Source organism: Molothrus ater, chromosome 3, assembly GCF_012460135.2.
Source record: "Molothrus ater isolate BHLD 08-10-18 breed brown headed cowbird chromosome 3, BPBGC_Mater_1.1, whole genome shotgun sequence".
NCBI lineage: Eukaryota > Metazoa > Chordata > Aves > Passeriformes > Icteridae > Molothrus > Molothrus ater.
The window spans coordinates 77,577,394-77,590,424 of NC_050480.2; positions in this window are offsets into that span (position 1 = coordinate 77,577,394).

Here is a 13,031-nt window from a genome sequence, read left to right on the forward strand (position 1 = left end):
ATGTCATCAGTCTACTGTTTACAGTCTTTCTAACCTGAATGGCTAATAAGTTTAACACATTCATTTTTCAGTACAAATTAGGTCTGTCAGAATGACTCACACTTCTATATAAAGGAAGTTCTAAACATATTTAAAGGGAAATTTAGCTGTCAAAGTCAGTTAGTTTGTTGGGGTAAGAGGAATCCCATGTTCCTTTGTAACCTTTCAGAGAACATGGTATTTGGCAGATTGCAGACCTGTTCAAGATAAGTGGTTTTAAAACTTGTTTGTGTATGTTTGTGTGTGTGAAAGAGAGCAATTAGAGACTCTGGAGAGCAATTCTGGAGAAGCTGAAGGCATACTTCTTTGCCCTTTATTACCAGCTAGGACCTTTCTGTAAGTTAGTGAGGTCTGAGGAGGGGTTTACATCCCCATATTTTCCCCCCAATTATACAAGATGATATACTGAAAAGCTTTATTTTCCCTACAAATCTTCACTTGCTGGTGCTCCCATTTGTAACACTACTGCTTCTTGCATTTCAAGATCATTTTTCATTGCTAGTTTCTGAAATGTCTTATATAAATATTGGTGCTCAGAATGATCTTTTCCTGAAAAATAGATCTAGCAAAGCAAAAATCTTGTAAGCTAAACATGGCTGAAAGCCAAACAATTCTGCTTTAGAATTTTTCCATCCAAAAGGGGAAAATTTACAGCAATGCATAAGTTCTTCATCAAAGTCTTTCAGCTAAGAACCTAATTTTCTATTCAGGCATTGTTTCAGTGGACATATTCTGAGCAGTAGTTAATGAGCCCCCTTTTGGTGTTTGTGAAAGAGACTTTGGAAAGGTGAAATGATGTGCCAAGAACACAGAGCAAGTTACTTGCTTCTCCCAACATTAGCATACACCATATCCCAAAAAGAGACCTGGGGACACTTCCTGTGTTTCTTTGAGCTCACTGTGCTCCATTCAGACCCTCATATCCCTGTTCAGACTTGGAGGCCCACACACTGGATGAATTGATTCCTAAAAGGCACGCCAGTAAATGCCAGTAAGTCTGTCTCCAAAGCACAGGGTAAAATTCACAGTTTGAAATCCTGTCAGAAAGTAAGAACATCACTTGCACCAGATCTGAAAAAGCCCCGAGCCAAAAAGAAAAAGTAAGATGAAATCTAAGTCTGGAACATGATGGTAAAAGTACTAAGTCAGGAGTAGGAGGATGCTAGTGTGGGAAGGATGACCTATGAGAGGTTACTGGAGAGGTGAGGAAAAAGAGGCCCAATATCCTTTTACAGTGGGCAATGCTGCTTCATTCTGAAGCAGTTGGCAAGAAAGGTCCCAAGATCCTTTTCCCAAACTCACTCCTGGACTGCAGCTGATATCCTTGAACAGAATTTGCTAAATATTTAATAATATTTAATAACTGAGGTTATTAAAAAATATAAATTCTAAAGACACACTGCCCTCACCTCCAGGTTATATACATAAACTTCCTCAAGCTACTGCCCTTAGGAACCCCAGGCAAGCTGGAAAACACTAAACTGTTGGAGTCTTTCCCTAGGTACCTAGAAAACTTAGTCAGAGAAGTCATAGTTGGTGCTGATTATGGGTCCTGTGATTTTCATTCTTGGCCTTTAAAACTTGTTAAGACATCCTAAGGCATGTGTGGCCTTTTTGGATTTCAGCCCTTGTTTTGCCATTAATGCAGCATGTCCCAGCTGCTACTGGAGCTGCAGAAGGATGTCACTCCTGGCTTTTCTGCCTTCTCAGCATCCCTTTCAAAGGAAAGAAAATTTTCAGCAAAAATTTTCTTAACTTGAGGGTCATGCAAAGGTCACCTTTTAATCCAGTAGAGGATTAAAGTAAAATGCATGCTGATGATGGGGCAAATTAACTAAGTTACTAAGGATCAAAGGTAACATTTAAGATGCCACTGTCCACTTTATCTGTGGGCAGGTAAAGCTGAATTCACCCAGTACTGGAATTCTTGGATTTTAATGTCACATTTGAACTTTCCATTTCCAGTCAGAAGAAGCTTAATTAGATGATGACCTGAGATGGGTGGGCACAGCATCCTTTTACAAGGATAATTTTCAGTTAAAACTGTAGCCTGCTTTCAAGCTTGCTTTTCTTTAAATCCTCCATTTGTTCTAACTGAGAGTGTTAATAAGCCAATATGGCACAAACAACAGGTCGAGAGATATTGCCATTAACTAATCAAAAGAAAAATTGCCTTTCCAAAAGATTATATTTAGCTCCTTTTTTTGGGGAAGGGAAAGGAAGCTCAGCATCCACTGAACTGTTTCAGGTCAGACCAGTCACTATGGCAACAAATTTTTCTGATATTAGAAAGTATCACTCGGGAAGTGTGGTTGGGATAATAGCATCATGGATCATTTTCATATACCCACTTTAGAATCAGGCCTTAAAGGAACTACATCCTTTTCTTTTGAAAAGAACTGCAACATAATGTGCAAGATACAGGTATGCAAATAAGTGTGTCAAAGAAAACAGGTGATCTCAGTCAAATATAAGTCCCAAAAGTTTGGGCTAGCAGAAACCCAGATTTATCTACCCAGTAACCTGATTGACATTAGCTGTCCTTGCCCCTCTTTTACCAGCTGACTACAGTATAACAGCATTTTTCTGTTATTTAGTTATAATTAGATGCACTGATGCAGTTTTTCTAAACATCAGAATACTACCTAGAATAGTGGCTACACTTGAATTGTTTTATTTCTTGTCACATTAGATTTAGCTGTATTTAAAATATGATAGTTTTGCTTTTAGGAGGAGGGATAAATATGTAATCTAACTACAATTAAGGATTTTCAGTGTGTAATGTCATTCTTTTCACTCTTTTCCTCTCTGGAGGTAGGCACAGAGCTTCTGAAAGTGCTTGAAAATAGCTGCTTAGTGATATGGTGGATTCTTAAATTAAGTCTTTTGGAGGTTTTTCTCTGACTACATGAGAAGTGATGGATTCAGTATTCAATATTAGGGATGAAATGTAAAAGGAAGAAGGTCAGACACATCTATAAACTGCAATAAAAATATTGAAGATTCTTCCTTGTCATCTAAACAGCACCAAAATCTATGACTGGACCAAGGGGCCACTTACCTCAACATCCATGATTCCATCAAAACATTGCACTTCAGAATAAAGCGATGTACACAATATCTAAATATATATCTTACACTTTTTATTCAGAAAAATAAAGAAAAGTTTTCACTGGATATCATATTGTGAGGAAGGGTGAACCAAATTCTGATTTCTCTTTTATTCATGTAAGCCCTGGGCTGCCAAGTGAAACTTCTCAGGATTTACAAGAAGGTAAAATGAACTGAGGATACAGCCCAATACATTGCATGAGGTAATGCTCACCCAAGGAGCTGGTTGGAGAGTTTCCCTATGGCCCAGGGAAGAACTGTTCAGACTGTGCAGGAACCACCTGGTGAAGCCTCTGTTCCACGTGAGGTCAGACTAGACAATCAGAGTGCCTTGCAATCTCTGAAGCTATTAAATGAAAAAAAATGTTACAATTAGTCAAGCTGCTTTTCCTCTGCTCTGGCCCACCAGATTATGACCAACTAATATTTCCAGGCATAGCTATTCCAGCTTTTGTACACTGCCACGAAATAAAGGCACAGGAAGTGTCAACTTTTCAGCTTCATTTTTTCATAAGCTACCTGCTGCAGCTGAAATCCTGAAATCCTTAGTCGATTCTGGCTTAGCTTAAGTTCAAATCAAGTTAGATGTTTGGAAGATTAAGTAATTTCAAGGACTGGATGCAGTAGGTGTTGTTAGACCCGTAGCATGCAGTTGTAATGGAGACACGTAAATGTCAGCTGCAGCCTGCAACAGAGTTAGGTCACCCATGTGCACAGAGTGTAACCTCCTAAAATGAAAACTTAATGCATCAATGTTTTGTAGAGGATTGAACTATTATAATTATATATGTGTAAAAAGGATACATGTCATATATTTTTACCTGGATTCTGATTTCCTTATATGTTTGCTCTTTGTGATCATAAGCCATGTCCAATGTGTGCTGCAAGACCTGAGACCTATCTGTGGGATCACAAAGCATACAAAAATAAAGATGGTCTACACAGTAAAAATACATCTTAATGATCCTACACAATGATTAAGCTATCCTGAAAATAAGTATTCTCAGTCATATTGTTTGATGTAATTTTTCAACTTCCTTCTGTGAATGGAAAATTAGAAATTGTTAAGTCTGTCTATCTTAAATGTATTGTTGTATTATGCTGAAACCAAACAAAATGTATATTATACAAGATACACACATTTTGGTTATAGAATTTGATCTTTGTTATCACAAAAAGTGTTGGAAAATGGGATTTATGGAACTGAAGTTTTGCTGCATGTAATCTAAGTTTTTTATTGTACTTGATACAATGATTGGAGTAAAGATATTTGCACTGAAGATAATCTTCTCAAAGACATTTCAGTGCTTATTTTCCAGACAAGATATAAAGTAAGAATGCTTTCTTCCACTTTTTACTCTCTCATATATCTACCAGCCTGTACTATTTTGAATTAGTAGTAGAAAAGAAGAGGAAGAAACTTTCAGTTATTCTGAGAAAAAAATAGAAAACAGCAGTCATAAAACTAAGTCTAAGAATATGAAAAAAATGCACTATTTCATGTTTAAATGTATTACAGTTAACCTGTACTGTCATTTTTGAGGCCTAGGTATGTGAGTAAGATTTGCTGAGTAAGACTGAAATGGCAACATCTCTTACGATTATCAAAATCAGGGATGGCTGATACAAATTTTTCGACCAGGTCAAATAAAACCTTCCAATATGACTGTCATGTAAATGAATGTATCATTTACAGATGACTCAGAGAGTTTTAGCATTTGTATGGAAATGACTTTGAGCATTGCATCCTTTGCTGTGTGACAAAAGGCAGCACTTTGGTGCCCATATCTAGCCATTTTGCAATTTTTTAGGTGCCATAGAATGTCTGAGATGTCCTGGTTGGAGGAAAAGCTGGAGGCCAGTCAGGATAGTCTAGGGCATCTACCATGGCACTAGGCATCTCATTTCAGTCAGCAGAACTGAGCCTGAGGCACCCAGATTCACAGTGCTAGCAGAGATCTGCTCCACACACTCACCAGAGTCTGGAGGATGACTCAACGTGTCTGACTGCTCAGAGATTGTGGCTAAGCAGCCAAGTGATGAGCTGGGTGCCATTGACTAGATCTCCAGTGACTGTGACAGTCTAGATACCTAGTTAATGTATAAATGGAGTCCTAAACTCAAATGAATTAGCAGCTGTAGAGCTCAATGAAGCAGCCCACAACACTTCGTGTTGTTTCAGATCACTCATGGCATCTAACTGCTTGTCGTGGAAGGCAAAGGTCTATTGTACATTCTATCTTACACCTGCCATCAGATGGGTGCTCCAGATACATTTGGGTGCACCAGCTGGCACTAAAAGCATAAATTCAGGCAGGTGTCCTAAGTCCATAACTCTTTGCCTTTCCTTCCATAATGCCTTCAGAACTGCCAATGTGTGGGAGACTGCAAAGGCTACAGCCCTAAAGACTAAGCTCACTTAGAGAAACACTGGGTGGAGCTGGGCTATTAATTAGCCAACTGCTCATCCAGTCTGGGTGTTGGGAAAAACTCAGCTCATCAGAACCTTTAGCCAATGGCAATCAACACCCTTCCCGTCTCATCATCCATCATCACATTAATTACACGGTGTTTTAAATCTTTCTTGTCCATGACTGCATTGACAAAATAGATTATCAGGGGCAACCAACCTCAGAGTGCCCAGAAGAGGGTCAAATTATAACTGGGAGGAGGTGCTTCAAAATTGTCAAGGGCAATCAGAATTAATGCTTGAGAGGAAATAAAACCAAGCAGATGAAATCCAGGATACTGAGACTTCCCTGAGGGATGACGAAAACACTTTAGAATAATGGCCCAATTATTTAATTCTGAATTTCAGTGAAAATCCTATAAAAGTACTTAAAACACCCCTATTAGCACTAAATGAGCTCATCTTGATTAATGTTATTAAAACAATTGCCAAAGGGTTTAGTAATGATTAAGTCTTTTATCTCAGGTAATAAATTCTTAACATTCTAGCAACATTAGTATAAAGCAAAAAAAAAAAACAACTGTATTTTAATTTTAATTTTTCTAATTTATTATACTCCTTCTTTGTCCCTTAGTCAGACCCAAAAACACCTGCACATTTCTACCCTCATCTTTGTAAATTTGGCACAGGAAAATTAGGTAATAATTTTACCATTGTTTCAGTTGGGTACTGAGGTACCTGTTCTTCCCACTGGGTTTGGGGACTGTTCAAGGCACCAAATTAGAAGATTAAGCTCCTTTATTGACTCTTCACAGTTAACAGCGTGGGATGGGTTCAGTCAAAGAGTCTAACCCGCTGCCTGACTACATCTGTCTCTTTGTACCCTTCTACCTCAGACATCTTCATCAAATACCTATATTTATGTGGATGAATCCTAGTCTCAAGCCCTGCATAGGCATATCATTAGAGTAAGAATCCAAGCCCAGCTGAAGCAATTAAAAAGACCCCTGTTGACTTCAATGGTGGATTTGCTTGGATTTACTCTACTGGTAATTGAGAATCATGTTTGATAGCTTTCACATCCATCCTGTAGTGTCCTGGCCTTTCCATCCCAGGGCCTCAGAGAACAAAACTGAAACCAAGTGTGGGTTTTACCTATGACAAACACATGAAGAAGTCAGGACATAGGAGTCCCACACCACCCAAGAGCAAGACATAGCACATGTGGAGAATGTTTGTCCTTGCCCACCTGCATCCTCTCAGTGAGAGAAGCTGAGGAAACAACTTCCAAGCTGCTTTCCTGTGCCAGTTCTGGTTATGGACCATAGCAGAGAAAGTCTTGCTGTCTTTCCAAGGTATCTGTGCTACCACTGCAGATCAAGACAGCCAGGGAACCTCCAGGTGCACTGTCTGTGGTAGGGGAGATCTCAGTCCCAAATAAGTGCTCAGAACATTGGTATGGAGGTGGCTTTTGCAAAAGCCAAAATACACAGGAAGTTTTTATTTGCATGGGTCAAACACCAGCATGCAGAACAAACCACTTACTTTGAAGAACTCCAGAAGTTCTAACCCTTTCTCCTCATACACGTGTGGGCATGTAATAAATCCTTCCTTCCCTCATCCCAGTGATGAGTGCATTTGGGTGTCACCCTGCAGATGCTGATAACAATTTTGCTGTCATTCAAATGGTGTGGTGTGCACATCAAAGTACCTTGAGAAGACCCTTAGAGTCCTTACTTTTCTCAAGTTCCTGACATATCAGGAGGCATTTTCCTTCAATCAGGGGTGAGAGCAAACAGTGACTCATGAGTACTCAAGCCCCCGTTGCACTGAGAATGACAGCAGACTACTTTTGCTTATCTTCTCTGCTACAGGCTCCTCTGGCTGCATCAGGGCACACTGAGGTTTGCTCTTGGACAGATGGAAAAGGCAGATTTGGCAGGCTTTCTTCTCATGTGCAGTCGGATGAGCTGTAGTCCTTATCTCTGAGTAATTATACAAAAATCTCTGTGAGAGCTCTGGAAGACAGGTGCAGACAGCACCATTGCCCTTCTTACAGCTTTTTGTACACTTGGCATCATACACATTTACATTTGCACAGGAAGTTTCACCTGAATATAAGGAAGAACAACTTTACTGTGCACTTACTGTGCACAGATTGAGATTGCCCAGAGAGACTGTGGAGTGTCCCTCACTGCAGATAGTTTTGACCCTTTTGGATAGATTTCTGTGCCATGTGCTCTGGGATAACCCTGCTAGACCAAGCAGGTTGGACCAGATGACCCACTGTGGTCCCTTCCAACCATATCCATTCTGTCACTCTGTGATCTCCCCCACAGAGGATCTGGGTGTATAGTTCCTGTTGGCAAGGAGACCTGAGAATCTCCCATCCTTGGGAAGACACAATAGAGAAAGCTATAGCCAACCCATGAAAAGCAGACACAGTGGACTTACAGCCACCAGCTGAAAACCCAGCACTCTACATGAGCATGTACAGCCTCTGGTGAAGCTGGGCTGCTCCAGCTGGTTATGTCATGTCTGTATGGACCTCTGCCACCCCTCTGGAACACGCTGCAGATGTGGTTTCACACCATAAAGTGCTTCCAGCCCTTTATCCAAAGCCCTGCAGACATCAGTACTTCCTTGTGTTTTTCACAAGTGGCACACAGGGCAGTCCCCCATGGCTTGAGAGAGCAATGCAGGGATAAGGGTCTGGCTAGCAAAGCCTTTTAGTGACACCAAGAAATGCTGAAGAGGAAAGAAAAAGCTGATTTCAATCCTGTTATGTTTCTTGGCCAACCTGCTTCCACTTGTTATTGTCAGGTTGCTAGAGATGCTGACAGAGCTCACTGGATCTGAAGTGACCCTTGCCCAGAGGATTTGGTGATATTTCTATGCCTGCATATGGAACAACTCTTCAGCTGCACAAAGGGAAGTGATAAAGAAACCTGATCCCATAAATGCAGACCTGGGAAATAATAACCAAGGGATTTCATGAAACAAAAATCAACCCAAACAAGTTCTGATTTCTTTTTCTGACTGAAGTATTTTTTTTAATTACTCATAGGATTTGCAAAACCTCTGCTTCTCTATTTCCTGATATTTCTTCAACAACTTGAAAGTTCTGATGAATGCATATGAAACATCCTCAGGATTCTTTTCCTTTCATCCCACATTTTGCACTACACAGCCATTACATTTTGCAATTTGATTGTCTTCACCAAAGCTTTTGCAAAATGTCCTTATTTGTTGCTGCTGAAAAAGACCCTTGAAGTTTTGATTAGTTTCTCCCTACATGCCAATGAACTTGCAGCAACATGCGGTTTTTTTTCCTTTTTCTGGAAAATATAATATCCTGCCCTTGTCCTTGTTCACAAACTTTGACTCCCAAGAACTCATTTGGTCCCTGTTTGGGTTTTTTTTGTTGTTGTTGTTGTTGCTGGGTTTTTCTTTTTTGTTTTTTAATCTCTGTCTTTATTTAGTTTTTTATTGAAGTCCAGACACTTTTCCTCACCCAGAACTAACTTTCCATCTTGGCCCTATCTAGTTTCTCCTGCTCAAGGATGTTTTTCTTATTTCCAAATGAAGGTTCCCAGTTCTACAGGTGAACCCTGTACAGCCCAGAGGAATCTGTCCAGCCTGCCAGTTCAGTAGAGCAAGGACACAAGGACAGATCACCATCATCTGCACCAGAGAATGGTCACAGCAGTGCCAGGACCACTTCTGAACATGGCCTGCCAGCATCCTCCAACCACTTCCTAGGCACAGCCAAGGCATTAGACCAGGGACTGTTTACTGGCCAGACTGGATGCAGGCACCCTGTTTTGGAGGCCAGGGAGAGAGTTTAAGAGTACAGACATTGCCAGATGACTCCAGAGACAATGAGTCCTCAACAGATGTACACTTGGAGAACCAGTGGTGCCTTCTCAGAACCTGCTGCATTCATTCAAACAAGAGCAGGGGTACTGGAGGCTGTTAAATGTCCACACCACTGAATGCATCCTCATCCATCAGGAGAATGTGTGCCCGCATGAGCCTATGAACAGGCTTGTGAGCACCATTTGCAGGTGTTCCTCATTCAATTTCCCTTTGGCATTTCAGACCCCTCCTCCCCATCCAGACACTCCCCATTCCAACAAAATCCCCCTCAGTGGGGTTGGCTGAACTGTGCCAAGTGACTACTGCTACTCAGGTGCTGGTCAATTCCCATTGAGAAGTAATGCTGAATTTAGCTGTAGGTGTTTTTCCCCAATTAAAACTAGCAGGTCTGTGTGTTTTCTGTATGGGGGAAGGGGGTGTGAAAAAATAGAGGAGCCCCATTCAATTGCACAAGCTTCATGAGCAATTAGTAACTCAGAGTGGAAAGAAATCATGAACCAAATCATAGGAAATGGCAACAGAGCTACAAAGATGACATCATAGTTTATTGGAATTATTTAAACATCTTAGACATATGTGCAAAGCTCAATGGAGAACTCCAATACTATGTGCCAGTTAAAATTAGCTTTTCATTCAGTATCAAGTCAAATATCCTTCTGACTTCACACTGGAGTGCTATACACATCTTTTTATACATGGCATCTAAATAAAGCCTCTGTCACAATTAGCTGCGCTGAAACAACCTTGGATATCACATGATGATGCATATGCTTTAGCTGATGTGCATCCGGAGAGAAAGCTAACCAGAACCACAGGATATTTCAGCCCTCAGGGGGAGGGAAGTGAGCAACTCTGCTGTGGAAAGTGGCTGGAAGTCATCCAGCTTCTCCAGGGCAGTCAGTCATGAATATCCTGCTTTGGCCACAGAGGGGTTGTGGAGGAAGCAGGCTCACAACAATTGGGAAAGGTTTGTAACCACAGGAGTCAAATGAATGAAGCCAAGAGACTGCGAAGTGATGCAATTCATGGGGAAAAGGAAAAAAAAAAAAAAAGAAAAAAGAGGGAAGAAAAAAATACCCAAACCCTCCTCAGCTCCTACACAGGAGCATTCATCATTCACTGTGACCTTCCAGGAATGTGCTGACAGACACAAAGCGTTCTGTGTGACATTGTGCCAGTGAACTGGAATGACTGTGCTCGCAGCATTGTTCCTAACAGCAGGGCACCATCTTCTGGAGGCTGCACAGGCTGTCCCGCCACTCCCGCGGCACTGCGGGCCGGGCTCAGGGGGGAATGATGCACCATCCCATTGAAAGCAATTCAGGACCTAAAAAAAACCCAAAACAGTGTCCCGAGCTCATATTAAAACCAGCCGCTGCCTCAATTAGGCACAGGCGCCTGAGTGCCTGAGAGGGATGTTGGAAGCGGGGGTGGTGCTGTCTAGGATGGGATGGAGCTGGGGGGAAACGTCCCAAAAACGTTGTGTTGTCAGAGCTGGCAGGCAGACACCTTTGTGCTGTTTGTCAGCACAGCACAGCCACTGATGGACAGACAGAAAAGACAAAGTGTTATCATGGAACCATAGGAAGGTTTGTTTTGGAAGGGACCTACAAAACCATCTAGTTAGCTACCAAAATCACTCTGGCAGCAGAAGTGGAACAAGGTGGGATATGGTTGGAGTATCAGAGGCTTTTCCTGCAACTGTGACTCTACTGGGGACCTCACTGCCCCGGGTACTGCCAGTGGGGCTGCAGTAACACGGTGCTCACCAGTGCAGCTTCTGCTTCCTCAGCAGCTGCACATGTGGCCTTGGAGGTTTAGAGGTCATATCAAGCCATGCTTAGTGCAGACCACAGTGTCACATTCCTCTGGAATAGCTCCAGGGTCCTGTTCCCTTCCTTGTAAGTGAGGAAAACCTTATTCCCCAGTAATGAGCTAGGCAATAAGTTGCTGGTTTGGTTACACCTCCAGCTTTATCTCTCAGACTCTCCTTGCAGAGTCCATTTTCTACCCAGTCTGGATGCTAACTGTGTACAACGTAGCTTTGCTTGAGTACAAGTAGAGTCAATTTTACTCTCCCCTGTGCAATGCTGTTGTCCAAACTGTTAGACTAATTTAATTTAAAAAATAAAAATATCAACTTCATTTTACACCTGCAAATCTCTCAGGTCCCAAAACTCATGATGTCTGACATACATACCTTGCTGGTCAGCTCTTATTAAAACAGACATCACATATTTTAGCTGAAGGACAAGTACCATGAACAGAAGGTTCTGGGCATCTGGGTATCTCTAGGAGCACAAGCTGCTCACTCTCAGCTGAAGGGTAGCTGGGCAGCCAGAAGGTTTCACAAACCCTCCTCTTTCTTATGTTTCCTGCAACCATTCCAGCACATCCCATCATGAGAAGGGAGGGAGAGAAGGGGGAATAATGCAGGGACATGTGGCATTAGGCTGCCCTTGGCATTGTTGTGTCTGCCTCATTGAGGACTTCAAATGCCAGGCTGGTAATTCAGAGGATGCAGAACAGGAGGAAAGAAAAAAAAATCACTTGTGATCCTTGGGACAGAAGAAAAAAGCTGAAAACACGCATGGTATGACTCTTGGGACTCTCCTGTGCAGGGTCAGGAGCTGAACTTTGATGTGGGTCCCTTCCAGCTCAGGATATTCTATGATTCTATAATTGTGTGCTGCCACTATAGAGAGTGCAGCCTCAGCTGCATAACAGGCCTGGCTGGTCAGACCTTGTACCTGAGAGGATCTGGCACAGTCAGGAAGAGTGGAGCCTACCCAACAAGAGGAACTGATGAGAACAGCAAGGTCCTGGAGATCCTGGCCACAGCTGGGGTTGCACACTGGGAGATTTCCATGTGACTTGCTGGATTTCAATATAACAGACTGGAGTAGGATCATCTGAATGAGGAGAAATAAAACAAACTGTTACAAAAAAAGGCACAAGAAGCTCTCTCCAGTGTGTCCTCCACAAAGGCAGTGAGTCACCTGGCTGAAAGTGGGGAGAGAACTCGCTCAAATTATAAGAAAACAGAGACTGGAAAGGGAATGAGCCAGTGCAGGAATAAGTGTAGGATTACAGGCCAGGGTCAGAGAAGTAGGATGTGGAAAAGCATTTGGAGGAAATCATAGTTGCTACAACCTATAAAAATAAAATAGAAGATGCCAACAAGAACTTACTCTTCTGTCCTTGCCTGGAGCTTAATTCTCAGGACCAGGTAATGAAAAGTCAGTCAGGCAGAGATAAAGGATTTGCAGCACCTCTGTGCAGCACTGTCACTGTAAGTCGGGGTGCTCAGGGATGCCCAGTATGCTTTAGACATGCATTTGGGTTTCTCACTTCATGACCAAACATGCTGCTTCATTTCTCACAGTCCAGATGTAGCTCTCAGTCTCCCACTGCTGCCATGGGCTGCAGTCACAAGGTTGTTCCCATGCCTCTCACTAGTTTGCTTCTTGGCATCCACTTCTGGGAACAGCTGTCCCTGTGCCCTGTGTGTCTGGGAGCATGTGATCCTGGGCAAGTCCTGTAGACCATGCATGCCACGGATCAGACGTGCTGGGAAAAGTTCCCAGGGACT